This window comes from Mirounga leonina, unplaced genomic scaffold (genome assembly GCF_011800145.1).
Source record: "Mirounga leonina isolate KUSES-001 unplaced genomic scaffold, KU_Mleo_1.0 Mir_93, whole genome shotgun sequence".
Lineage (NCBI taxonomy): Eukaryota > Metazoa > Chordata > Mammalia > Carnivora > Phocidae > Mirounga > Mirounga leonina.
The window spans coordinates 36,589,508-36,616,467 of NW_023270854.1; the positions used below are offsets into that span (position 1 = coordinate 36,589,508).

At 40.2% G+C, this 26,960-nt stretch overlaps 1 long non-coding RNA gene and 1 other non-coding gene across 1 annotated transcript; both read right to left on the reverse strand.

Moving 5' to 3' along the window:
* Nucleotides 1-26,960, reverse strand: part of LOC118004548 — a 142,887-nt gene that overhangs the window by 93,218 nt on the left and 22,709 nt on the right.
* Nucleotides 16,600-16,703, reverse strand: LOC118004841. Its single transcript, XR_004677718.1, has one exon. It is a non-coding gene; the product is annotated as a U6 spliceosomal RNA (small nuclear RNA).

Genomic DNA, 26,960 nt, shown 5'->3' on the forward strand with positions numbered 1-26,960 from the left:
TAGCACTGATTTGGCTTTTGAGCTCAGTGTGACTTGATTGTAAGCCTAGCAGACTGCTTTATCTGGGGAATCCATGCATGGGCTCTGTCTTGTCGTCACAACCCCATGACGCCGCTCATGGGCACGGCGGCGTTTATGTGCCCTCATAATCCCAGCAAACAGTCCCCTGAGGCAGGGGACATCAGGTCTGGTGCCAGCACAGCACTTCTTACCATGCTCTAGCCCTGAATAACAGCAGGGGGGCATGAGGAAGACACCTCATAAATAAGTAAGCTCTTCATAGAGTATATGAAAAGGTGAAAGCCGTGGAAAATAGGAAAGCAGATCAGGGTGAAAGATGTTGGGTGTTTCCGGGAATGTGTGGGGAGTTTACAGTTCAAGATAGAATGGCCTGGCAACCTGGCGATTGTACTCTTGGCTGTTTATCTTAGAGAAATGAAAACTTGTGTTCACCCAAAATCCTAAACATGAATTTCCAGAGCAGCTCTATTTGTAAGAGCCCCAAACCCCAAACTGGAAACAACCCAGCTGTCCTTCATAGGGGGAATGATCAAACAAACTGGTATCTCCTTACTGTGGGATACTTACTACTCAGCAATGGAAAGGAATGAACTATTGATACACCCACAACCTGGGGGAATCTCCAGAGAATTATTCTCAGTTAAAAAAAAAAAAGTCTCTCCCTCAGGGTAGACTTATACCATACTATATGTCCAGAGAGGCACTTACACCATAAATCTACCCTTATACTATATGATTCTATTTATACGACATTCTTGAAATGACAAAATTATAGAAATGGAGCACAGCTGAATGGTCGCCAGGGCTATGGAGGGGGCGGGGCCAAGGGAAGGGGCGGGGCTATAAAAGAGCAGTATGAGTGATCCTTGCTGGGAGGGAGATATTTTGTATCTTGACTGTATCGACTGTAAACGATATTATATTTTGCATCTTGACCTCAATGTCCTGGTTGTGCTATTGTGCTATAGGTTTGCAAGATGTTAACGCTGCAGGAAACTGCGTGAGGGGCCCAGCCGATCTGCCTGTATTATTTCTCGTAACTACATGTGAATCTACAACTGCCTCACAAAAAAAGTTTAATGACTCCCAAAATAGGGTGGCCCAGGTGGGTCCACTGAGAAGGTGACATTTGAACTAAGACTTGAAGGAAGTGGAGGAGACAGACATGCATTTATCTGGGTAGGCATGGGAGATGAATCACAGGGGTAGCTGGGGCCAGACCCCAGAGGCCGTGGCAGGCACAGTGAGGCCCTGGGCTTTCACTTTTTTTTTTTTTTTTTAAAGATTTTATTTATTTATTTGACACAGAGAGAGAGACAGCCAGAGAGGGAACACAAGCAGGGGGAGTGGGAGAGGGAGAGGGAGAAAGAAGCAGGCTTCCCGCTGAGCAGGGAGCCTCATGTGGGGCTCGATCCCAGGACCCTGGGATCATGACCTGAGCCGAAGGCAGATGTTTAATGACTGAGCCACCCAGGCGCCCCTGGACTTTCACTCTTGGTGGTCAGGGGAGCCATGGGTCATTCTGCGCAGCACAGTGACATGGGCCAACTTTCATTTTAATAGACACCCCCCCGCCCCTGGCTGCTGAGAGAAAAATAGACTGTTGGGGCCAGGGCAGAAGCAGGAAGATAGTAAGGAGGCCACGACAGGCACCCTGGATGATCCTAAGTGTCTCCCCTGCCCTGGCGGGCCCTGTCTATATCTTTCCTGAGTGCGCATGCACTTAGATGTTTGGGAATGCTTGCAGGAGCCTCCTGAAGAAGCACTGGTCCCCAAAGCCCAAGTCTATATTGGTGACCCATGGAGAGCATACAGCGTGGTTGAGGATGAGGGTCAGAAAGGCGAAGATGAGGAACCACCAAAGAACAGGAACCTTAGGCTACAACTTATCATTAAGCCTGGGGGCCCATGGGAGACAGGTCTGGGATTCTAGTGGTTTAGAACAATAGAAATAAGAATGCCCTGGATGATGTCCAGCGTGTTCACAGGCACGTCACTGAGTCTTTCAAGTAGGAATGCCTTCCTCAGGAGGTTTTGAGCACTTGCTATGTGTTGGGAACCGGTGCCCAGTACAGAGATAGAGTGGGAGTAAACCTGGAATAGCTCTTATACTCAGAGAGCTCACTATGGCCATAAACAAGTGGGCAAATAAATAGTGACAAATCATAATAAAGGTTAGGAAGCAAACAAAGAATGGGCTGGGAAGGATGTGAATAGCAAGGGGGACAATAGAACTCCCTTAGGTGGAAGGTGACACTTGGGTTGAGCCATTCAGTGGGACAAAGAGCCAGCTTGGACAGTCCCCAGCAGAGGGAGCAGCCTGTATGAGCAAGGAGGAGATGGGACAGGGTCCAGAGAGGCAGCCACATGCCACTGTCACACGGCTCAGTCCACTTCCTGCTTGGCTTCTGCCCAGGACAGCGCTTCGTATCCAGGGCCCCAGCCTCATACTCCTGCCATTTCTGTTACAGAGTCACAGAGTCAGGCCCCGCTAGTTCTTCAACAGTGCCTAAGAAACAGCTGTATTTGCATAGTGAGCACGAAAAGATACTTTCCTTTATAACATATGAGATGCTGATAAGTGTAAGAAATTGTGGGCGAAACCAAAAGGCTATCTTGTAAAAATCTAAGTCTATAAAATGTGCCTGCTTCCTAAAGCCACTGGTCCCCCCCTGGGATGACCATGCAGGGAACCAGGAAGATGGAGTGAAGCATGACAAAACATGCACACCGTGTTTCTCCATTCCCTAGGGCTACCAGAACAAAGAACCACAAACTGGGTGGCTTAAACCAACAGAAATGTATTCTCTCACAGTTCTGGAGGTTGGAAGCCCAGAATCAAGCCATCAGCTGGGGCATCTTCTCTCTGAAGTCTCCAGGGGTGCCCTTCCTTGGTTCTCTCAGATTCTGGTAACCCAGGCACCCGTGGCTTGTGGCAGTGTCACTCGAATCTCTACTTCCATCTTCCCACGGCTGTCTTCCCTCTGTGTCTCTGTTCCTGTGTCTTCACATGGTGTTCTCCCTGCGTGTCTGTCTTCATATCATCTTCCCTCTTCTTATAAGGACACCAGTCATGGTGGATGAGGGCCCACCCGAATGACCTCATCTTAATTACTGACATCTGCAACCCTATTTCCAAATAAGATCACATTCTGAGGTACTTGGGGTTAGGACTTCAACATATCTTTTGGGAGGACACACTCAACCCATGAAGCAATACTGTGCCAGGAAAGGAAGAGTGGTTAGAAAGTACTGGGCAGCTGTTGGATGGAGTCACAGATCTCACACCAGAGAAGCTGTTCTGAGCTCACATCCACACCCTGGATCTGCTTATTCTGAATCATCCCCACTAATGCCTTTAAAAACATGCTTTACCCTAAGCGTTTCTGTTATTGATTTTATGTAAAAAGTATTTTTCTGGTGCTGACACTAGGGAATTTTTGTTAATGGCACAGTCACTTACACTTGTGCCAGCCCGATCCCTGGCCTTCTCCCTGTCCTGCACCCCGTGGCCATCACACTGTCCAGCTGGGAAGTAAGCAGGAGTAGGTAAGGCCAGGCCAGGCCAGATCACAGAAGACCCAGCAAGTCAGCAGGACCTAGACTAGCCTGACTAGGCAGTAGGGAGCCATCCAGTCCCCAGCAGGGGAATGATGTGGGAAACACAGGGTCTCTGAGGCCTGGGCAGGGCAGGATGAAGGGGACAAATCAGGAGGCATTTGGAATTAAAGTAGAGGTGAAAGGGTCAAGAACTGGGAACCATCCATATGAAGGTACAGAGTACATAAAGCTCCCAGTTTGGGGGGAGATAAAGATGAACCTTAGAGGTTCTCCTTAGGAGAGAGTGGTTCTTAAGGAGAGATGGGTTGGTCAGTGATGAAACAAGGGCTCGCAGAAAGGAGAGCTTCAAGTAGAAGGAGAAGGTCAATGGCTTCAAACTTCACCAGAGACAAGTATGTAGTGGTTCAGGTGGGAAGGCCTTCCTTTCCACATGTCCTCTTATCCTCCTCAGGCAGGGGTGGCTCTTTGCCCTGCTTCCAGGGTCCTAGGATGTCTCAGTCTCCCCTGGTGGCCATGTGGCCTCTGAGACCAGGGCAAGATGTCCTCCAGGTCCTGCAGCCCCTCTTCCCATGTCCTCATCAGAGCTGCAGCAAAAGGACTGGACTGAAAAGGAGGAGTGAACTTCAGGACCAGGGGAGGTGGTCTGGCTGAGTGCCTGAAATGGCCACAGTCCTGGTCCATGTGTAGACTTCTACTTTCTCCTGGTGCCACAGACATTACAGCTGAATCCATTTAAAAGAGGATGGCAAATCATGACCCCTAGATTCCTTCAACCCCTTGTAGTATACCAGGGAAATATTTATATTATGCCTCAATAACAACCATGGTGAGAAATAAATTCAGGATTCTTTAATTTAGACTCTAGTTCATTCATATGCTTGTTGCTAAGTTAAAAGCTTGAAAAAATTTTCTGCTGTAAAAATACAAGACTCTTGCTATTCAGATAAATAGATTTTTCAAATCAAAGACTTGAAATCTTAGAAATGATTTCAAAATGCCTTTTGGAAAGCTTTTCTGTTTCTGACCATAAAATGTCAAAGTCACATTACAGTTTTTCTATGCTTTATCTTAGCCAAAAAGCAAAGAAGCAATCCAGTTTTTCTAAATATAGTTTTACTTATTAGTATTCATTCACAGCTAAAATGATAACATGTCATGCCTAAAAATAATAAAATACATTTCTTTAGAAATGCATTGTATGGGGTGCCTGGGTGGCTCACTCAGTTAAGCGTCTGCCTTCAGCTCAGGTCATGATCCCAGGGTCCTGGGATCAAGCCCCACATCGGGCTCCCTGCTCGGCGGGGAGCCTGCTTCTCCCTCTGCCTCTGCCGCTCCCCCTGCTTGTTCTCTCTGTCAAATAAATAAATAAAATCTTTTAAAAAAAAGAAATGTATGTAGGTGGGATTTCCAGCTATAAAGGAATTAAGAGATCAACAAATCCTTCCCCCCTAGAAACAACTATAAAACTGGACATCATTGTAAAAAAACAATCATTGCAGGGGCTCTGAAAACTGACCACAGGTAAACAACAAATTGAGAAACATAATCATAAAAATATAAAGATTCAGGTGAAAACAGTGGAGACAGGTGGGTTCTTGCCTGAGACTGCTTCCACCCTTCATCCCAGTCCAGTCACCCTTCATCACAGCCCAATCACCCTGGTTGTTCTGCCAGGACAGGACTGGCCTTCACTTGGTCTGGAGTAGAGAGCAGAAACTCACAGCCAGCAGCAAATGGGAAAAGCCTGCAGATCTCCTAACCTGAAGCTGCTATCCTGGTTGGGATGAGCAATATAAGACTTTAAGACTATAAGAAATCAAATAGGAAATATTGGAGATGAGATAGCCATTGATGTCTTGGTAAACATTCCACATAACCCTGCCTGTCTAGGAGCCTGTGCATATGCACAGAAGAGACCCAAGAGGGCCTGGAGTTAAAGTTAACACCAGAGGCAGAGTTGAAATTGCCAGATTTAAATATGTCCCCCAATTCAAACACAGATTCATAGTGTTTATGCACAACCTTTGACCAATTACTGAGTGACTACTAAGCTATGCAAACACAAAGGTGACCCAAAAGAAGCTAGGCCCCCAAAAGAAAAAATACAAATAAGAATTAAAAAAAAACAACAACTGAGCAGAATCATCAGTAGATGCACACTGGGTTGTGTGTGTGTGTGTGTGTGTGTGTGTGTGTGAGACAGATTCTACAGACAAAATCCAGGCAAGTTAAAAACAACAAAAATCAGTAACAACTAAGAATCTCAGAGGATAAAAAGAATCTAGATTAGTTATATGATCTAAAATATTCAATTTTCAACAAAAATGTATGAGTCATGCAAAAAAAAAAAAAAAAAAAAAAGCATTACCCATAGTTGGAGGAAAAAGCCGATGGAAACTGTCTTTGAGTAGCCCAAATACTGGATTTAATAGACAAAGACTTCAAAGCTGCTATTTTAAGTATGTTAAAAAAAACAAACAAAGGAAACCATGTTTAAAGAATTTGAAGAAAATATTAAGTGACTTGACAAGTAGGAATATCAATAAAAATAAAATAATTTTTTTAGAGGACCAAATGGAAATCCTAGGGTTGAAAAATACAGTAACAAAATGAAAATTTTATTATATGAGATCAGCAAATTTGAGATATTAGAAGAAGGAATCAGTGAATTTGAAGATGGGTCAATAGAAATTCTCCAATCTGAAGAACAAAGAGAAAAACAATTGAAAAAAAAAAATGATCAAATTCTCAGAGACCTGTGGAACAACATCAAGCATGCCAACTGCATAATGGGAACCCCAGAATAAGAGGAGAGAGAAAAAGGGCAGGAAAAAAATTTAAAAGAAATAATGGTTGAAAACCTCTCAAATTTTATGAAAGCTTTAATCTATAGATCCAAGAAACCTAATGAACACCAATTAGGAAAAACAAAGAGATCTTCACTTAGTCATATCCAACTCTTGAAAGCAAAAAACAAAGAGGAAATCTTGAAAGTAGCAAGAGAAACACTAATCATATGTAGGGGATCAAAACTACAAAGGATGACTAAACCTCATCAGAAAAAATGGAGGCCAGAAAGCATTAGAATGACAAATTCAAAGTGCTGAAAGAAACAATTGTCAGCCAAGAATTCTATATCCAGCAAAACTATTCTTCAAAATCGAAAGTGAAATAAAGATAGTCTTAGATAAACAAAGACTGAGATAATGTGAGACTAAGATACATGCCTTACAAAAAATACTAAACCAAGTCCTTCAGGATTAAAGAAAATTACTTCACTTGGTAACTTGAATCCACAAAAAGAAATGAAGAAATTAATGCCAGAAATAGTAAAAAATGTAAGTAATTATAAAAGACTTAAAGAATATACATCTTTTACTATTTCTTTAGGTGGCATAAAATTATATAGAGCAAGTATATTTTGGGGTTTACAACATATATAGATGTGTTAATATATATGACACTAACAGCACAAAAGTGAAGGTGGGGTAGGGAGAAAAGGAAGCTATATTGAAACAAGGCTGCTATAATTTACTGGATTAAGTTAGCATTAACCTGAGGTAGATTGTAATATGTTAAAATGTATACTGTAATTCCTAGAGCAAATACTAAGACAATAACTGAAAAATACCAAGGAGGGGGGTGCCTGGGTGGCTCAGATGTTTGTTAAGCATCTGCCTTTGGCTCAGGTCATGATCCCAGGGTCCTGGGATCAAGCCCCACATCAGGCTCCCTGTTCAGTGGGGAGCCTGCTTCTCCCTCTCTTTCTGCCTGCCACTCCCCTTGCTTGTGTGCTCTCTCTCTCTCTGTCAAATAATAGAAAAAAAATCTTTAAAAAAATAAAATTTTAAAAAATTTAAAAAATCAACCAAGGAATTAAAGTTCTTTTGTTTAACACACACACACACACACACACAAAAGAAGGAGAAATAGAGAAACAAAAAAGACATGAGGCATATAGAAAATAGCAAAATGACACATAAATCCAATCATATTAGTAACTAGATTAAATGTGAATAGAATAAATATCCCAGTCAAAAGACACAAATTGTCAGAGTAGATAAAAAAGCAAATCCAGCTATATGTTGCCTATAAGACACACACTTTCAATTCAAAGACACAAATAGGTTGAAAGCAAAATGGTATCTGTTCTCACCACTCTTATTCAGCTCAATACTGGGGGTTCTGGCCTGTACAATGAAACAAGAAAGATTAACCAGATGTAATACATGCAAACTGGAAAAGAAAAAGAAAAACTGGTTTTATTCACAGTATAATCCAGTATGTAGAAAATCTCAGGATAAAAGATCAATATACAAAATACCAATTTTTCCGATGTACTCAGAATGAATGGTCCAAAAACAAAATTAAGAAAATCTTGTTTACAATAGCATTCAAAGGAATACTTAGAGGAGTAAATTTAACTTAAGAAGTTCAAGACTTGTATGCTAAAAAGTACCAAACATTATAAGAGAAATTAAAGATCTATATAAATTGAGATATATTCCATCTTCAAAATGGATGGAAAGAAACAATATTATTAAGACGGCAGTTTTCCCCAAATTGACCGATAGAATCCCCATTAAAATCCTGGTAGAATTGCTTGTAGAAATTGACAAGCTAATCCTAAAATGTATATGAAAATGCAGAAGACATGCAGTAGCCAAAACAATTTTTTTAGAAGAACAACAAAGTTGGAGGACTCATACTACCTGATTTCAAAACTTACTACAAAATCACAGTAATCAAGACAATGTGGTATTGGCACAGAGACAGACATGTAGATCAAAGGAACAGAATTAAGAGTTCAGAAATAAACCTTTATATTTAGTCAACTGATTTTCATCAAGGGTGCCATGGTAGTTCAGTTGAGTAAAAAATGGTCTTCCATGAATGTTACTGGAACAGTTGGATATCCATATGCAGAAACATGAACTAGGAACCTCACCTCACAAAACATAAAATTTAACCCAAAATGAATTATAGGCTTACAAATAAAAGTGACCTCTAGAAAACATTACAGAAAATCTTTATGACCTTGGGTTAGGTAAAGAGTCCTAAAATATTATACAAAAAAAGCACTGTATGATCCCAAAGAAGTAATACACTGGACTTCATCAAAATTAAAGACTTTTGCTCTTAAAAAGATACCATTAGGAAAATAAAAAGACAAACCACAGTCTATAAGAAAATATTTGCTAATCCATGTCTGAGAAAAGATCTGTATCTCGAATATACGAATAAGAAGTCAAACAACAGAATTTAAAAATGGACAAAAGATTTTAATAGCTATTTCACCAAAGAAGATATTCAAATGATTAATAAACACGCAAAAAACATATGTCTATACAAAGACTCATATGTGAATGTTTACAACAGCTGGGCACTTGGGGCTGACTCTGCCCCTGTTGTTGCTTCTAGGGCTTCCTGGAAGGAGGAGAGTGTTGGGCTGCCCTGCTGTGCTTGAATGGATCTGCAGTACACAAACCAAATCGATCATGAGTTGTAGTCACGATAAGAACAATATTATTATATAATCGGTTTATTCCTGGCAACCATGGCATTCTGCTCCAGTACAGGCTCTGCCAGTTTCAAGGCACAGTGATGACCATCATGTTATCTAAGCCTCATGCACCCAGTGGGTAAAATTCTCCCTAAGACCTCCCTTGGCCACCTAGTAAGCTCCTCACTATCCCCAGGTCACCTAGCCGTCTCCTCACAGCCTCACAATATCCCAGGTGGCAATGGCCTAAGCCACCCAGTCTGTTATTCACAATAGGGTGCATCTTGGCTGGTTAAGATAGATCCTATTCTCCTTATCATTGTCTCTTTGAAACAAAAAGATATGTCATATCACCCTGGTCTGTCTTATAAAGAGAACAAAGGAGACAGAAATGAGAGCATTTACTATGACTGAGCTCCATTTGCTGGGATTTTAAGAAATTGGTGCAAAACCACAGTAGCCAAGGAGGAGGGAGAAATGTGGTTTACCGAGCTTTGCTGAAAAGAAGGAATTTCTCCCAGGGGACAACTTGCTTGGAAATAGAAGGAGATGAAGTTTAGACATGTGATTCTCATTACCAGCTACATCCTTTCAGACAGAAGGCAGATATAATTGGATCCATTTCTATTTTAATTATAATTCTTTGGCTTTAAAGAAATCACCAATGGAAATTTGCAAGCCACCACAAACGCCGCCGTTTCAAATTCCCTGGATTTTAATGTGGCCTGGATTTCCTTCGGCAAGGCTGAGGCTACCCACCACAACTGATGTTTGTTGTTGTTACGGACCTAAAGTTTTCCCCAAACAAAGATGAACTTCTCCTTCTCTTCTTTCCTCTTTCCCTCCCTCATTCAAGAGAGAGAGCTTCTAAATTTTGCCAACCCTTTCCCCTACAAAAAACAGGAGAGAGAAAGAAGCCTTTTGTAATGAATGACAGCAGAGTGCAGACACATAGGGCTTCCTTTTGTTTCCCCCCTAGCCAGCCAGAGGGGTTCTCCAACCTCTCTAGATCTCAGATTTAGGAGTAGTCACAAGTCCTGAGACATGCTTGAAACTTGGAGGGCAGGCTCCTTATAAAGTCAAACAGTTTAACCAGCACTGTGAAACTCCAGAGTTAAACCTCATTTTAGCTCTTTCCTACTCACTTTCTTTCCATCAGTCTCTGTCTCAAAGACATTCTTGGCAGAGTTGGAAGAGAACCCTGGCACGATCTAATCCTAGGGCCAAGTGCTGAGGGCAGTGCTGAGGTGCCCATGCAGCCACCAAGAGGGTCCCTGCTCGCAAGTCCACGAGAGAGGAGCCTGGCAACTATCTGAGGCTCAATGTCTGTCCTCTGACACGGGCCGCACAGATGGCTGGTGGCTCATTGCACATGGCCTGCATGGGACAAAGGCAAGACCAGTCTTTCTTTTGAAGTTAAGCAAATAAATATAAGAAGCATGATCCATGTTGTAGCCATAGTCTTGGTTCGAACTAAAAGACAGATAAAAGAGTTAGGAGTGTGTGCCAATGTTTTGCTTGCTCCAATCTGCCCTGCACTCAAATGTTTTACTCCAATTCACTATAATTCAACAAGTCTTAATAAGTTATGTTAGTGTGGAAGTAGAACAGTATTTCTTTGTTTATTTGCCTAGTTGGTTCCTTTATGCACATATGCAAGTAAAATAATTGTGACTACATCAAACTGAAAGGCTTCTGCACAGCAAAGGAAACCAGGAAACAAAAAGGCAACCTACTGAATAGAAGAAGGTATTTGCAAATGATATATCCAATAAGGGATTAATATCTGGAATATATAAATTACTAATACAACTCAACACTAAAAAAACAAACAATATGATTAAAAAATGGGAAGGGGACCTGAATAGACATTTTTCCAAAAAAAGATATATAAATGGCCAACGGACAATTCAATTAGTTCAACACAACTAATCATCAAGGAAATGCAAATCAAGACCACAATGAGATATCACCTTCACCTGCTGTAATGGCTAAAATAAAAAACACAAGAAACAAGTGTTGGCAAGGATGTGGAGAAAGGGGAACCCTCCTACACTGTTGGTGGAAATGCAAACTGGTGTAGCCACCATGGAAAACAGTATGGAGGGTCCTCAAAAAATCAAAAATAGAATTACCATACAATTCAGTAATTCCACTTCCTGGGTATTTATTCAAAGAAAATGAAAACACTAATTTGAAAAGACATATGCACTCCTATGTTTATTGTAGCATTATTTACAATAGCCAAGATATGGAGGCAACCCAAGTATCTTTCGATAGATGAATGGATAAAGAAGATGTCACACACACACACACACACACACAGAGGACTATTACCCAGCCATAAAAAAGGAAGAAATTTGACTATCTGAGACAACATGGATGGACCTAGAGGGTATTATGCTAAGTGAAGTAAGTCAGACAAAGACAAATACTACATTATTTCACTTATATGTGGAATCTAAAAAACAAAACAAAGGAACGAACAAACAGCAGAAACAGACCCATCAATATAGAGAACTGATGGTTGCCAGGGGGTAGAGGATAGGCAAAATGAGTGAAGGGGAATGAGAGATACAGGCTTCCAGTCATGGAATGAATAAGTTGCAGGGAGAAAAGGTACAGCACAGAGAACATAATCAGTGGTATTGTAATAGTTCTGTATGGTGATAGTTGGTAGTAGCTACACTGGTGGTGGGTGTAGCATAACACAGACTTATCAAATCACTATATTGTACACTTGAAACGAATGTAACAGTGTATATCAACTATAAAAATAAAAACTACAATGAGGTATCACCTTACATCAGTTATAATAGCTAGTATCAAAAAGGTAAGAAATAACAACAATAATGTGGAGAGCACCCTTGTGCACTGTTGATGGGAATGTAAATTGGTACGGCCACTATGGAAAACAGTAGGGAGGTTCCTTAAAAAATAAAAAATAGAAATATAATCAAGCAATTCCACTTCTATGTATTTTTTTAAAGATTTATTTATTTATTTAAGTAATCTATTCTACACCCAACGTGGCGCTTGAACTCAAGATCCCGAGATCAAGAGTCACATACTCTACCAACCGAGCCAGCCAGGCATTCTCACTTATGGGTATTTATCCAAAGGAAACAAAAACACCAATTCAAAGAGATATATGCACCCCTATGCTCACTGCAGCATTATCTACAATGGCCAAGATATGGAAGCAACCTATATGCTAAGTGAAATAAGTCAGATAGAGAAAGACAATTAACATGATTTCACTTATATGTGGAATCTAAAAAGCAAAATAAACGAACAGAAACAGAAACAGACTCATAAACAGAGAACAAACTGGCAGGAGTGGAGAGTGGGTAAAATAGGTGAAGGGGGTTAAAAGGTACAAAATAAAATAAAGTTATAAAATAAATAAGTCATGGGAATAAAAAATAGCATAGGGAATAAAGTCAATAATACTATAATAACTTTGTATGGTGACAGATGGTAACTACACTGATCATGGTGAGCATTTTGTAATGTATATAACTGTCAAATCCCTATGTTGTATACCTGAAACTAAAAATAATATTGTATGTTAGCTACACTTCAATTTTTAAAAAAAGCATTATTATTAGGGGTTAGGGAAATTAGGGGTTAGTCCAGAAGATTTAACATCCAAATGACAAATTTCAGAGAGAACAGAGTAAACAGAAGGAAGAAAACTGTCAAAGAAGTAATCCAAGGGGTGCCTGCGTGGCTCAGTGGGTTAAGTGTCTGACTCTTGATATCAGCTCAGGTCTTTATCTCAGGGTCGTGGGTTCAAGCCCCGAGTTGGGCTCCATGCTGGGCGTGGAGCCTACTTTAAAAAAAAAAAAAGAAAGAAAAAATTCAAGAATGCACATAATATTTATGGAAACTAATTAAAATCTCAAATTGAGAAAATCAAGGAAAGGACATTTGCTTCCACTCAAGATGGATTAACAAGAGCATAAAACAGGATTTTATACCCCTGCCTCAAATAAACAAACAAACCAAGACACAATATATGAAACAACAGGTTTAAAGATATTGGACATTGGGCAATAATAAACATTAACCTCATAGACAAGAACAGAATAACGTGAGCTCTTTTGTCCAGCTTACTGCCTTAAGGGCTTAGGGAGAGGGTACCCAGGCAGAGACTAGCAGTCTCCCTGAGTTGAAGAGTCACAGCGAGAGCAAGGTGGCTAAAGTGCTTAGGACAGAGAGAGAATCCCAGAGATCTGAGAGGGTCACCCTTGAGTATTTAGCAAAGAAGTATTTACCAGCACAGGAAGAGAGGAACTGACTAAGACTAAGGGAACAGAACTATCCGACAGGATTGGAGAACAGTGGCTGGTACTGACACCGAGCTGGGAACAGTGCCTATGCCCACCAGCCAGACTGGAAAAACTCATAATTCACAGAGCATTGAGTACAATACTCAGAAAAGCCTTGCCTCAGTAACGGGAAATAATTAGACCCAGACTAAGCACTATTCTGGACCCACTAGAATCATAAAAATAAGACTTGAAAGGATCAGACTTTTTCTAAGAAATTTAACTACATCCCAGAATAAACCTTAAAAATATTAACAGTACAACAGTACAACAACAAAAAAATACCTGGCACTCAACAAGGTAAAATTAAATGTCTGGTATTAAAACAAAGGTCGCCAGGCAATGAAGTAGGAAAGTACAATTCACAATAAGAAAAATAATCAATAAATTGAAACCAACCAACCAACAGCTGTCACAGATGTTAGAATAAGCAAAGCTATTAAAACAATTACTATAATTGTCTTCTCTATGTTCAAAATTTTAAATAGAAATGTAAGATATATATTTTTAAAAAGTACCTAAATTAAATTTCTAGAAATGAAAACTACAATGTCCAGGGCGCCTGGGTGGCTCATTCGGTTAAGTGTCTGCCTTCGGCTCAGGTCATGATCCTAAGGTCCTGGGATCGAGTCCTGCATCGGGCTCCCTGCTCTGCAGGGAGCCTGCCTCTCTCTCTCTCTCTCTCTCTCTCTCTCTCTGTGTGTGTATGTCTCATGAATAAATAAATAAAATCTTTTTTTTAAAAAAAGAAAACTACAATGTCTGAAATGAAAATGTGTTGGATGGTATTAATGGCAGAGAAGAAGGAGGAGGAGGAGGAGGGGGAGGAGGAAGAAGAAGGTAGAAGGGAACCTTTGTGAACTGCAGGACAATTTCAATCAGCCTAACATATATATAAATGTAGTCTTCATAGGAGAGAAGAGAATGGGAGGTCAAAAATATTTTATTCCAGGGCGCCTGGGTGGCTCAGTTGGTTAAGCGACTGCCTTCAGCTCAGGTCATGATCCTGGAGTCCCGGGATCGAGTCCCGCATCGGGCTCCCTGCTCGGCAGGGAGTCTGCTTTGCCCTCCGACCCTATCCCCTCTCATGTGTTCTCTCTCATTCTCTCTCTCTCAAATAAATAAATAAAATCTTTAAAAAAAATTTTTATTCCACGGCTGAAATTTTCCCTAGTGTTTTGCAAACAAAACTCCAAAGATCCAAGGAATTCAATGAATCCCAAGCCTAAGAAACATGAAGAAAACTACACCAAGTCACAAAACAATTTTTTCAAGGATTTTATTTATTTATTTGACAGAGAGAGACACAAAGAGAGAGAGAGAGAGCATAAGCAGGGGAGTGGGAGAGGGAGAAGCAGGCTTCTTGCTGAGCAGGGAGCCCGATGGGGGGCTCGATCCCAGGACCCTGGGACCATGACCTGAGCCAAAGGCAGACGCTTAACGACTGAGCCACCCAGGTGCCCCAAAAACAATTTTTAAAAACGGTGACGAGAAACTCTTAAAGGCAGCTGGGGAAGGAGGTCAGGGGAGTTATGTACAGAGAGACAAAGGTAAGAACAACAGACTTCTCACTGGAAACAATGTAAGCAAGAAGATATGGAGCAATATCCTTAAAGTACTGAAAGAAGAAACTGTACTTTAAATCCTATAGCCACTGAAAATATCTTTTAAAAAATGTAGGCAAAATGAAGATGTTTTCAGACATACAAAAGCTGAAAGAATTCATCAGCATCAGAACTGCACTACAACAAAATATTAGAGGATATCCTTCCAGCAAAAGGGAAATGATGTCAGAAGTAAATCTGGATCTACACAAAGAAATGAAAGGCACCAGAAATGGTAGCTAACTACATGGGTAAATATATATATTTTTCTTATTATTTAAGTCCCTTTAAAAATAATTGACAGCTTGGGGCGCCTGGGTGGCTCAGTCATTAAGCATCTGCCTTCGGCTCAGGTCATGATCCCAGGGTCCTGGGATCGAGCCCCACATCGGGCTCCCTGCTCAGCGGAAGGCCTGCTTCTCCCTCTCCCACTCCCCCTGCTTGTGTTCCTGCTCTCGCTAGCTCTCTCTGTCAAATAAATAAATAAAATCTTTAAAAAAATAAAAATAAAAAATAAATAAAAATAATTGACAGCTTAACAAAAGTAATAATATTTCATTGTAGAGTTTTTAACAAATGTATAAAATGGATGATAAATTCTAGGAGGGGAGAAATGTAAGTAAAGTGTTATAAGTTCCTAATACTATAAGTGAAGTGATATATCACTTGAAGGTAGATTGTAATAAGTTAAAGATGTATAATATAAACCCTAAAGTTAACTACCAGATATTAGAGAAGAAAAAGATTTATGAAGTTGAAGATACTTGTTTGTGGCCTAATAGTGATCTGTTCTGGAAAATGTTCCATGTGCACTTGAGAAGAATGTGTATTCTGCTGTTTTGGGAAGGAATGTTCTGACTATATCTGTTAGATCCATCTGGTCCAATGTGTCACTCAAGGCCACTATTCCCTTATTTATTATCTGTTTGGATGATCTATCCATTGGTGTAAGTGGGGTGTTAAAGTCCTCTATTATTACTGTTTTACTATTGATTTCTTCCTTTGTTAATAGCTGCTCTATATGTATTTGGGTGTTCCCATGTTGGAAGCATAAACATTTACAATTGTTACATCTTCTTGTTGAATTTTCCCCTTTATGGTTATGGAGTGTCCTTCTTTGTCTCTTGTTACAGTCTGTTTTAAAGTCTATTTTGTCCAATATTAAGTATTGCTACCCTGGCTTTCTTTTCATTCCATTTGCATGATAAATGTTTTCCCATCCCTTCACTTTCAACCTGTATGCGTCTTTAGGTCTGAAATGAGTCTCTTGTAGATAGCACATAGATGGGTCTTGCTTTTTATCCATTCTGCCACCCTTTTGATTGGAGCATTTAGTCCATTCGCATTCAAAGTAAGTATTTATAGGAGCATACCTATTGCCATTTTGTTACTTGTTTTATGATTGTTTTGTAGTTCTTCTCTGTTCCTTCTCTTGCTTTCTTCTCTCATAGTTTGCTGGCTTTCTTTAGTGATATACTTGGATTCCTTTCTCTTTATTCTTTGCATATCTGACTAGTTTTTTTAATATTTGAAAATATCTAAATAAATTATACTTTTATTCGTTTATTTTTATTTTTAAAATATGGAACGCTTCACGAATTTGCATGTCATCCTTGAGCAGGGGTCATGCTAATCTCTGTATCGTTCTAATTTTAGTAGATGTGCTGCCAAAGTAAGCACTATTTTTTATTTTTTTAAGTTTTAATTTAAATTCCAGATAAGACTGGAATTTAGTTAAGTGGAATTTAAATTAATCCCCTTCACCTATTTAACCCATTCCCCACCCCCCACCTTTCTCTGGTAATCATAAGTCTATGACTGGTTTTTGATTTGTGGTTGCCATTAGGTTTGTATATAACATCTTATGCACATAGCAATCCATATTAAGTTGATGGTTGCTCACATTTGAACCCATTCTTCACTCCTCTCCCCTCCATGTTTTGGATATTTGGTGTCATACTTAACATCCTTTTGGGAATCCCTTGACTGATTTTTATAGAAATACTTAATTTTACTTCTTTTCTGCTTTTTACTTTTCTTACTCCTACTTAATGATCTTTCCTTTTCACTCAGGATCCCCTTTAACATTTCCTGTAGGGATGGTTTAGTGGTCATGAATTCCTTTAACTTTTGTTTGTCTGGGTAACCTTTTATCTCCTTCTATTCTGAATGATATCCTTGCTAGATAGAGTATTCTTGGTTGCAGGTTTGTTGGTTTTTTTTTTTTCTTTCAGGATTTTGAATATATCATGCCACTTTCATCTGGTCTGCAAAGTTTGTGCTGAAACATCAGCTGATAGCCTTTTGGGGTTTCCCTCGTATGTAACGGATTTCTCTTGCTGCTTTTAAAATTCTCTATCACTGTTTTTGCCATTTAAATTACTATGTGTCTTGGTCTGGACCTCCTTGGGTTGACCTCTGTGCCTCCTGGATCTGGACTTCTGTTTGCTTCCCCAGATTCAGGAAGTTGTCAGCTATTATTTCTTCAAATAATTTTTCTGCCCCCTTTCCCTCTCTTCTCCTGGGATCCGTGCAATGCAAATGTTATGCTTGATGGTGTCACTGACCTACCTTAACCCTCATTTATTATTATTTTTTATCTCCCGTTCAAGTTGATTGCTTTCCATTACTCTGTCCTCTAGGTCACTGATTTTTTTTCTTCTGCTTCCTCTAGTCTACTGTATTTTTAATTTCAGGTATAGAGGTTTTTTTTTTTATCTCTGATTGGTTTTTTATGTTTTCTATCTCTTTGTTAAGAGTCTCACTGAGGTCCTCCACTCTTTTCTCAAGTCCAGTGAGTATCTTTATGACCGATAATTTAAATTCTCCATCAAGCATATTACTTATCTCTGTTTCATTTAGGTCTCTTGCTGTGATATTTTTAGATCTCTTGTGCTTTTGTCCTGTTCTTTCATTTGGGACATATTCTTCCTCCTCCTCATTTTGTCTAACTCTTTGTGTCTGTTTCTATGTGTTAAAAATCAGCTATTTCTCCTGCTCTTGAAAATAGTGGTGTTATGAAGATGAGGTCCTGTAGTGCCCTGCAGTACAATGTTCCCTGTTCTCCAAAACCTGTCACTTCAGAAGTGTTCCCTATGTGTGTTGGGTGCACCCTGCTGTTGTGGCTGAGCTGCAACTGCCTTCAGTCCAGTCATCTGCAATGGCTCTCTTTGCCTGTTGTGGGCATGCTTGGTCCCTGTGTTGTTAAGGAGCCAGTCTGGCACTGACCTGGGCTTGAGTTGGGTCAGACCAGGCATTTGCCAGAGATGCAGCAGTACAGAACTGCAGGGTGCTTTCCCTGTGTTGTCCCCTGAAAAGCTTTCAATAGTGAATGGGGCCGACAGTCAGACCAAATGCCTGCTCCCAGCTCACAGATGGCAATGCAGTCAGACTGGTATGTGTGGTTATCTTCCCCTCTCCCCAGGGAAGAATCCCTTTGGAGTGGAGTTGGCCCCTGTCAGGGCTGCTTGTACACTGCCAGGCTTGTGGCATCACTTTAGATGGGGTCTAGCCAACGCATATTGGAGGGTGCAGGTCAGCAGGAGAATGTGGAGGCAGGGTACCCAGTGTCAGCAAGGTCCACACAGGTCCACTGTCTCAGGTGGACTCACAGAAGCATGTGTGGTAGGGCCCCTGGGTGGCTCAGTCATTAAGCATCTGCCTTTGGCTCAGGTCATGATCCCAGGGTCCTGGGACTGAGCCCCACGTTGGGCTCCCTGCTCAGCAGGGAGCCTGATTCTCTCTCTCCTACTTCCCCTGCTTGTGTTCCCTTTCTTGCTGTCTCTCTGTCAAATAAATAAAATATTAAAAAAAAAAAAAAGCAGCAGCAGCATGTGGGGCTGGGGTTGCAGTGTTAGCAAGGTTTAGGTGGGTCTGCTGTGGGAGGGGACGTGGAGCCAGGCCTAGCTGCAGGGTGGTGTGTGTCCACAAGAGAACAAAGGGGTGGGGAGCACTGTTAGCACATTAGGTAGCCATGTTGGTGCAGCACTGGTTTCCACTGGTGTCCCTACGTCTAGGCTAGGGGGTGGGGGGAGGGCAATGGCACCTGCCAGCTCATTTGTTCTTGGAGAAGTCCCAACAATCCCTGCCCCTCTAGCTTATACTCTGAGATTAGTAAACAAATCTCCCTCCCGTATACGCCAGGCATTTTTCAAGCTGCTGCTTCTGTGCTGTATCTCTGTGGATGTTTTTTGTGCCATCTCTTTAAGGGTGAGGACTCAGTTTCCTCTTACCAACCCCCCACTGCTCTCCGAGAGCTGAGCCCACCGATTTTTAAAGTTCCAAGTGTTAAGTCCTACTGATTATAAGAATTCATGAAATTATGCCCTTCTGGTTCTCAAAGCCAAATGTTATGTGGATCCATCTTCCCCATGTGGGCTCCCTAGTGTGAGAGTCTGTTTCTCTCCCTTCTCCACACCAGCAGCATCCCTCCGCCCCACCACCCATGGACAGCTGTGGTCCATTTAGCTCCCAAAGCATCCCTGCCCTTCCTACCCTGTTCACTGTCACTTTTTCTCTACATTTAACTGTGGAGAACCTGTTCTGCCAGTCTTTGGGTCATTTTCTGCATTATTTACACTGATGCAGGTGTTACCTAGTTGTATCCCTGGGATGAGGTGAGCTTAAGGTCCTCCTACTCCACCATCTCCCCCAAAGTCCCCCAAATTTGCGTTGTTTTAAGTCACTACATTTGAGGTAATTTTGTTATGCAGCAATACTAAACACAGACCTAAATGTAAAACCTGAAATGACAGAACTTCTGTGAAAAATTCTTTATAAATGAGTTAGGCAAAGGTTTCATATATGCAACACTTCTTACATATAATTTCTTCATATACAACCATAACCTATAAAACAATTTGACAAATTAGACCTATCAGTAAAACTTCTGCTTTCAGAAGACTCTGTTATGACAATGAAAAGACAAGCAAGAGACTGAGAGAAAATATTTGCAAATTACATATCTGATAAAGGACTACTACATGGAACATATAAAGAACTCTCAAAGCACTATAAAAAATACAACCCATTTTTTAAAATAGGCAAAGGATTTGAATACAGCTCACTGAAGAGGATGTATGGATAGTAAATAAGCAGATTTAAAGATGCCCAATACCTTTGGCAAATTAATAAGGGAAATGCAAATTAAAACCACAAGGTACCTCTACACACCTATCAGGACGGTTAAAATTACAAAGAGTGACCATGCCAACTGTTGGGAAGGATGCAGAGGAAATAGAACCCTTATATACTGCTCATGGGAATGTAAAAAGGTACAAACACTTGGAAACACAGCTTGGTAGTTTTTAAAAAGTTAAACTTACATCTACCATATGACCCAACCATTTCACGTCTAAATATTTACCTAGGGTAAAGAAAATATATCTGCATGCAAAAACTTTTACACAAATGGTCATAGCAGTTTTATTTGTAATATCTCCAAACTGGAAACAACCCAAATGTCCACCAATGGGTGAATGGATAAACAAATTTGTGGTATATCCATACAGTAGAATACTCTTCAGCAATAAAAAGGAATGAACTACTGATTCATGCTACAGTATTGATGAATCTCAAAACTTTTATACTGAGTGGAAGAAGCCAGATAATGCGTGATTCCATATATTAAAAACTTTCGAAAATGCAAAGGACTCTTTCTACCTATAGTGATAGAAAGCAATCACTGGTTGCATGATGTGGGGTGTGGGGAAGGATAGGAGAAAAGGGATTACAAAGGGGCACAAGGAATTTGGGGTGGGTGAATTTGTTCACTATCACCATCTTGATATTGGTGATGGTTTCATGGCCTCATTCAAATGTCAAAGCCTGCCAATTTGCACATTTCAAATATGTGCAGGATTTTGTATGATGATTTTATTTTTATAAAGCTGTTAAACATGATGGGGCACCTGGCTGGCTCAGTTGGTGGAGTGTGCGGCTCTTGATCTCAGGGTTGTGAGTTCGAGGCCCATGTCGGGTATACAGATTACTTAAAAATAAAGCCTTAAAAAAAAGGAGTGGGGAGGGGCACCTGGGTGGCTCAGTCGGTTAAGCCGCTGCCTTCGGCTCAGGTCATGATCCCAGGGTCCTGGGATCAAGCCCCACATCCAGCTCCCTGCTCAGCGGGGAGTCTGCTTCTCCAGCTCCCTCTGCCTGCCTCTCTGCCTACTTGTTCTCTCTCTGTAAAATAAATAAATAAAATCTTAAAAAAAAAAAAAAAAGGTGTGGGGGAAAAAAAGCTGTTAAACATGAAAAAAAACCTGAATGATTTACATAAATGTACATGGATATAACAACAACACGTTAAGAATTTGGTTCTTCCAAAATTAAACTATAAATTAAATGCAATCCCTATTAAAATTCACTAAGAGTTTTGAAGAAAATGATAAACTTATTCTAAAATTTAACAGAAGAATAAGGCTTCTCAAATACTCAATTTGATCATGAAAAGCAAAGAAAAACAAATTGTCCTACCAATTAATTATGAAGATATACTATAAAGCTAAAGTTTTAAAACAGTGGATTCTCACATGGGAACAGGCAAATGGACCGCTGTACAGAACAAAGGGCTAACAAACAGATCTAGGTATTATTGGACCTGGTATATAATCTTTTAAAAAATGCTTCCACACTCTGCCAGAAAAAGAAAGCACCATTTAATGAATTGAGTTGGGAAAATTGATTCATTATGTGCAGAAAAACAAAGCACATTCTTTACACCATTTACAAATAAGAGCCTCTGTTGGATTAAAGAACTAAATGTTAAAGGGAAAGCTTAAAGGTAAGAGTGGAAAATTCCAGAGATTATATTTGTGATACTGAAGTTTACAGAGAATTCTTCCCTAAAAAAGACCCTTTAAAAAAGCCAAACCATAACGCAAAAGGATGTATGGATTTAAACACATCAAAATTAAGAACTTCTTTTAAGCTATAAACAGCTGACAAATCAGGAAAAGATATTTGCAATGCCAAAAACTGACAAGGTATTAATACCTAGATCCCACGTTGTCCAATGTAGTAGTCACTAGTCACATTTGGCTAGTTACATTTAAGTTAAAATTAATTAAAATTAAATAAAATTTAAAATCCAGTTCCTTGGTTGCACTAGTCACATTTCAAGTACTCAACGGCCACTCATGGCTAGTGCCTACCATACTGGAGGGCACAAACAGAACAAATTTCCAGGGTCGCCCTGTGGCTCAATCATTAAGCATTTGACTTCAGCTCAGGTTATGATTTCAGGGTCCTGGGATCAAGCCCCACATAAGGCTCCCCACTAAGCAGGGAGTCTGCTTCCTCTCTCCCTCTCCCTCTGCCCTCCCCCTGCACACACACACACACACTCTCTCTCTCAGGTAAATAAAGTTTTGTTTTTTTTTTTAAAGAACACATTCCCATCATCTCATAAAGTTCTACTGGACAGTACTGCTCTAAAATATATATGGAAATCTTGCAGAACACAAAAAAAGATAGGGCACTTAATTAGAAAATTGGCAAAGGATATAAATAAGGCAAACCCAAATGGCTAATAAGTATGTGAAGAAAAGCTCAACCTCAGTAATGAGAGAATGAAGCATCACTTTATACTCATTTGATGGGCTAAAATTTGAAAGTTGGATAATACCACATGTTTGCAAACTTGTAGGAAACGGAACTTTCATACTTTGGTGGTGAGAGAAAGACTTGTGCAACTATTCTCAAGAGCAACCTGACACCATCTAATGAAATTGAATGTGTACATATATCTGTGACCCTGAAAGCCCCTTGTGTACACCCTGCTTGGAAAGTTATACATTGCACACAGCAGTTGGAAGTAGAGCACTATACCAAATGTACAGTGGAAATTTAAAATCAGCAAAAGGCTATAAATTAAACTTGAGAAATCTTTTTTTTCCCTCCAGCTTTCTTGAGGTCAACTGACACTTAATACTGTGTAAGTTTAAGGTGTACAAAGTGCTGATTTGATACATTTACATATCACAAAGTGATTACCACCGTAAGTGTTAGCTACCACCTTCATCCATCACATAGCTAGCATTTTTTTGTGTGAACACATTGAAGATCCACTCTCTTAGCAACATTCAAGTATATCATACAGTATTAATAGCTATAATCACCACACAGTTCATGAGATCCCCAAATTTGTTAATCTTGTAACTGGAAGTTTGTACCTTTTATCCAGTATCTCCCCATTTCCTCCACCCTCCAACTACCACAGGTAACTAACACTCTACTCTGTTTCTCTGAGTTTGACATTTTTAGATTCTACATATGTGGTATCATACAGAACTTGTCTTTCTCTGATTTATTTCACTTCGCATAATGTTCTCAAGATTGATCTAAGTTGTCACAAATGGCAGAATTTCCTTCTTTCTCATGGCTGAATAGCATTCCATCGTGTGTATATCTGTATATATTCCTATACCTGTACCTATCTCTTCTTTGTCCATTCACGTGGTGAAGGACACTTAGGTTGTTTCCATATCTTGGCTATTGTGAACAATGCTGCAATGAACACGGGAGTGCAGATATCTCTACAAGATTGTAATTTTAATTCCTTTGGATAAACACCCAGAAGTGGGATTGCTGGGTCATGGTATCATATCAGAGTTGGTCTCTAGAGGAGGGGGACAAATGGGAGTGGCACTCAGAGGTGAGGAAAACACAATTACAGCAAAATGGGGCTCACATTGACTGATTAAGACAGTATAGGTATATAAGGAGTATTCCTGCCCTAATGGAGACAGAAAGGCAAAGGTTAGGACTGAAAGTATGGTGCTTAGAAAGAGAGAGAGTCATTTAAAGGTCAGCCATATGGAAACAACTCTGAAGGGGAACTTCTTTATTTTCCCTTCATTCCCTAATTTACTGTCTCACTCTAGCTCCAGAGGAACAAGTCAAAGAGGAAATAGGATTCTTTGCAATTGGATTCTTTAAAAGTGGTGATCAGTAATATTTCCTCTCAAGGGAATGAAAGTACAGCGCAGACTGAAGCTGGTACTTATCTAAATTTAATTTCACTCATTGTAAAGTACCAAGAGACAGTATGATTTATACCTATTGGGTAGTAGCAGGAAAATGTGAGTAAGACTTTTAGTAGTAGTATCCTACCAAGAAACAAGCAGGATGCCACAAAAACACCTTCAGTATTTCCCATCATTTGTAGAATGAGATCATTCACCATCCTGCTCCTACTGACCCTTTCCAGACTCAATTTTCATCCCACCCCTAGTAATGGGAGCTCAGCTTCACCCAAACAGACCAACTCACTATTCTACTAGTAGTCCTTGAGATTTCCTAACCACCTGCCTGGAAAACATCCCTTGCTAATGCCTCTTTAGTGGACTGTACAATCTTTACCCATCTCTTGTGATTCTTTCTTATCCTAAGTTAATGTCCCACTTATAAACTGCTAGAGCACTTGCGGGCTACGCAATTTATTGGCTGATATTTTCTTTAAGCATTTTGAAGATACCATTCTATTGTCTTCCAGATTCCATTGTTTCTGCTTGGAAGTCAGATATAAATTTATGGCTTAATATCTTTAATCCATTTTTTTTAAATGCCCAACTATTAACACTTTAAATACTGCTTCTGTCCCACCTATCCTCTCCTCTCCTTACAGGATTCCTTTCTATAACTTCTTTGTCTCTAATCTTTACCTTTGTGTTTTTAATCTTTTCATCTCTCAATACTATATTCTGGATATTGTCTTCTAATCCATCAAAAATTTATTAATTTTCTCTTCACCTATCTATTCTATTAAATATTACTAATATTGATTGTTCTACATACAGTTCTAGAATTTCCCTTTGGTTTCTTTTTTTTATAGTTTACATTTCTCTGTCAAAATACTGTCATATCTTTCATCTCTCAATGAACGCAGCAAGCACAATTATTTTAAAGTCTGAGTTTTATAACTGCATTCTCTAGATCTCCTGTGGGTCTCTGGTTTCTGCTGGTTGTCATTTACATTGTTTTGTTCCCTTGTGTGCCTCGTCAGTTTTTTTTTCCTGGTAAAATCCACATAACATCAAAATAACCATTTAATGGCAATTCCGGGGCATTCAGTACCTTCACAATGTTGTGTTAACACTACCTCTATTTAGTTCCCAAATATTTTCATCACCCCAAAAGAAAACCCTATACCCATTAAGCAGTCACTTCCTGTTTTCCCTCTTTCCACTCCTGGAAACCACCAATTTGCTTTCTGCCTCTATTTATGTCTTTATATTAAGTGGATTTCATGTAGGCAACATGTAGTTGGGTCTTACTTTGCTTGGGTCCCCTTCCCTGTACTGTTGCCTGAAAACTCTCAAATAAGCTGGGACACTCATTCATTTCCCTGATCTCAGGGATCACGGTCTTTTTGGCCTGAGGTTCAGTCTCTTCAAAACCATTGTTTCATATATTTTGTTCATTTTTCTCTCTTTGGTTGTTTCAGGTAGGAGGGCAAATGCAGTCTCTTGCTACTCTACCTTGGCAAGGAGCAGAATTCTGCCCTTTTATTAAAGATTTTACTTATTTATTTGAGAGAGAGAAAGAAAGAGAGCATGAGTGGGGGGAGAGGCAGAGGGAGAAGCAGTCTCCCTGCTGAGCAGAAAGGCCGACGCAGGGCTCAATCCCAGGACCATGCGTCATGACCTGAGCCCAAGACAGATGCTTAGCCGACTGAGCCACCCAGGTGCCCTGAATTCTGCCCTTTTAAAGACAATTTATGGGGTGCCTGGGTGGCTCAGTCGTTCAGCATCTGCCTTCGGCTCACGTCATGATCCCAGGGTCCTGGGATCAAGCCCCACATCGGGCTCCCTACTCCGCAGGAAGCCTGCTTCTCCCTCTCCCACTCCCCCTGCTTGTGTTCCCTCTCTTGCTATGTGTCTCTCTCTGTCAAATAAATAAATAAAATCTTTAAAAAAATAAAAATAAAGACAATTTATGCCCTTTAGTTTATCAGTTAAACTCATCCTATTCAATCTAAAATTTAATTAATTCAATTTTAATTTTAGTTTTTTTGAGGTATGATGTCATTTGATGTTTTTACCAAGACATTCACCATTCTGAAATCATTCTATTAACTTATATTGTAATAAAAAATATGCCCATTTCTCCCAAGTTAACCTCCTTTGCCTATAACCAGCAAGTGCCAGACTCCACACTCTCCTTTTCCCCGTGAGCTGGTGCAAACTGCATGTGTTTATGACGAGGTGTCTCTAGTTGTTAGATACTCTCTGACTATAGCTTGACGGTCTCCTAAAATTGGGATCATTGCCCTAGAATATCCATAGAACACTTGGGCTCTAGGCAAGCCTCTTCAGAGCTCTGGGTGGGCGGGTGGGGGGGTGATATTTGTTTTTAAATCCAACATAGCTTTCAGGTGTTGGTAGATTTTTAGAAGTAATTTTCAATTACATGAAGATTTTTCTGAGTTATTTTCTCCTCTTTTCTTGTTCTTCAATAAATAATCTATTTTTATTATTTATTTATTTTTTGCCAACCACTTGTAGAGCTTCCAAATAATCCAGGCACTGTGCACTGCGCTCCCCAGCCCAGACTGTCCTAGACTGGAACTTCGGCTAAGAACCACTGGTGCTGTGTTATACATGTGATCAGGTGCCACCACAGTCTTATCAGAGGTGTCAAAGCTCGTCATGCTGTCCCTACCTACGACGGACTACATACCGCTTTGGCCTTGTAGAACCAAGGAGCATTTAAACATAAAGTGGGCTTTTTGTTGATGCTCAAACCTCACCCATCATAAAAACACCTTCCCTGCAGTTATTGCCCCATTTCTCCCCTGCCCTTTCTCAGCCAGACTTGTTCAAAGAACTGTCTGCACTTGTCCCTCCCATTTCCTCACGTCTAGCCCGATTGCAATCTGGCTGCCATACCCCACCCCCAGGCTTCACGAGCATCTCTCAACATCTCTCTTGTCCTGCT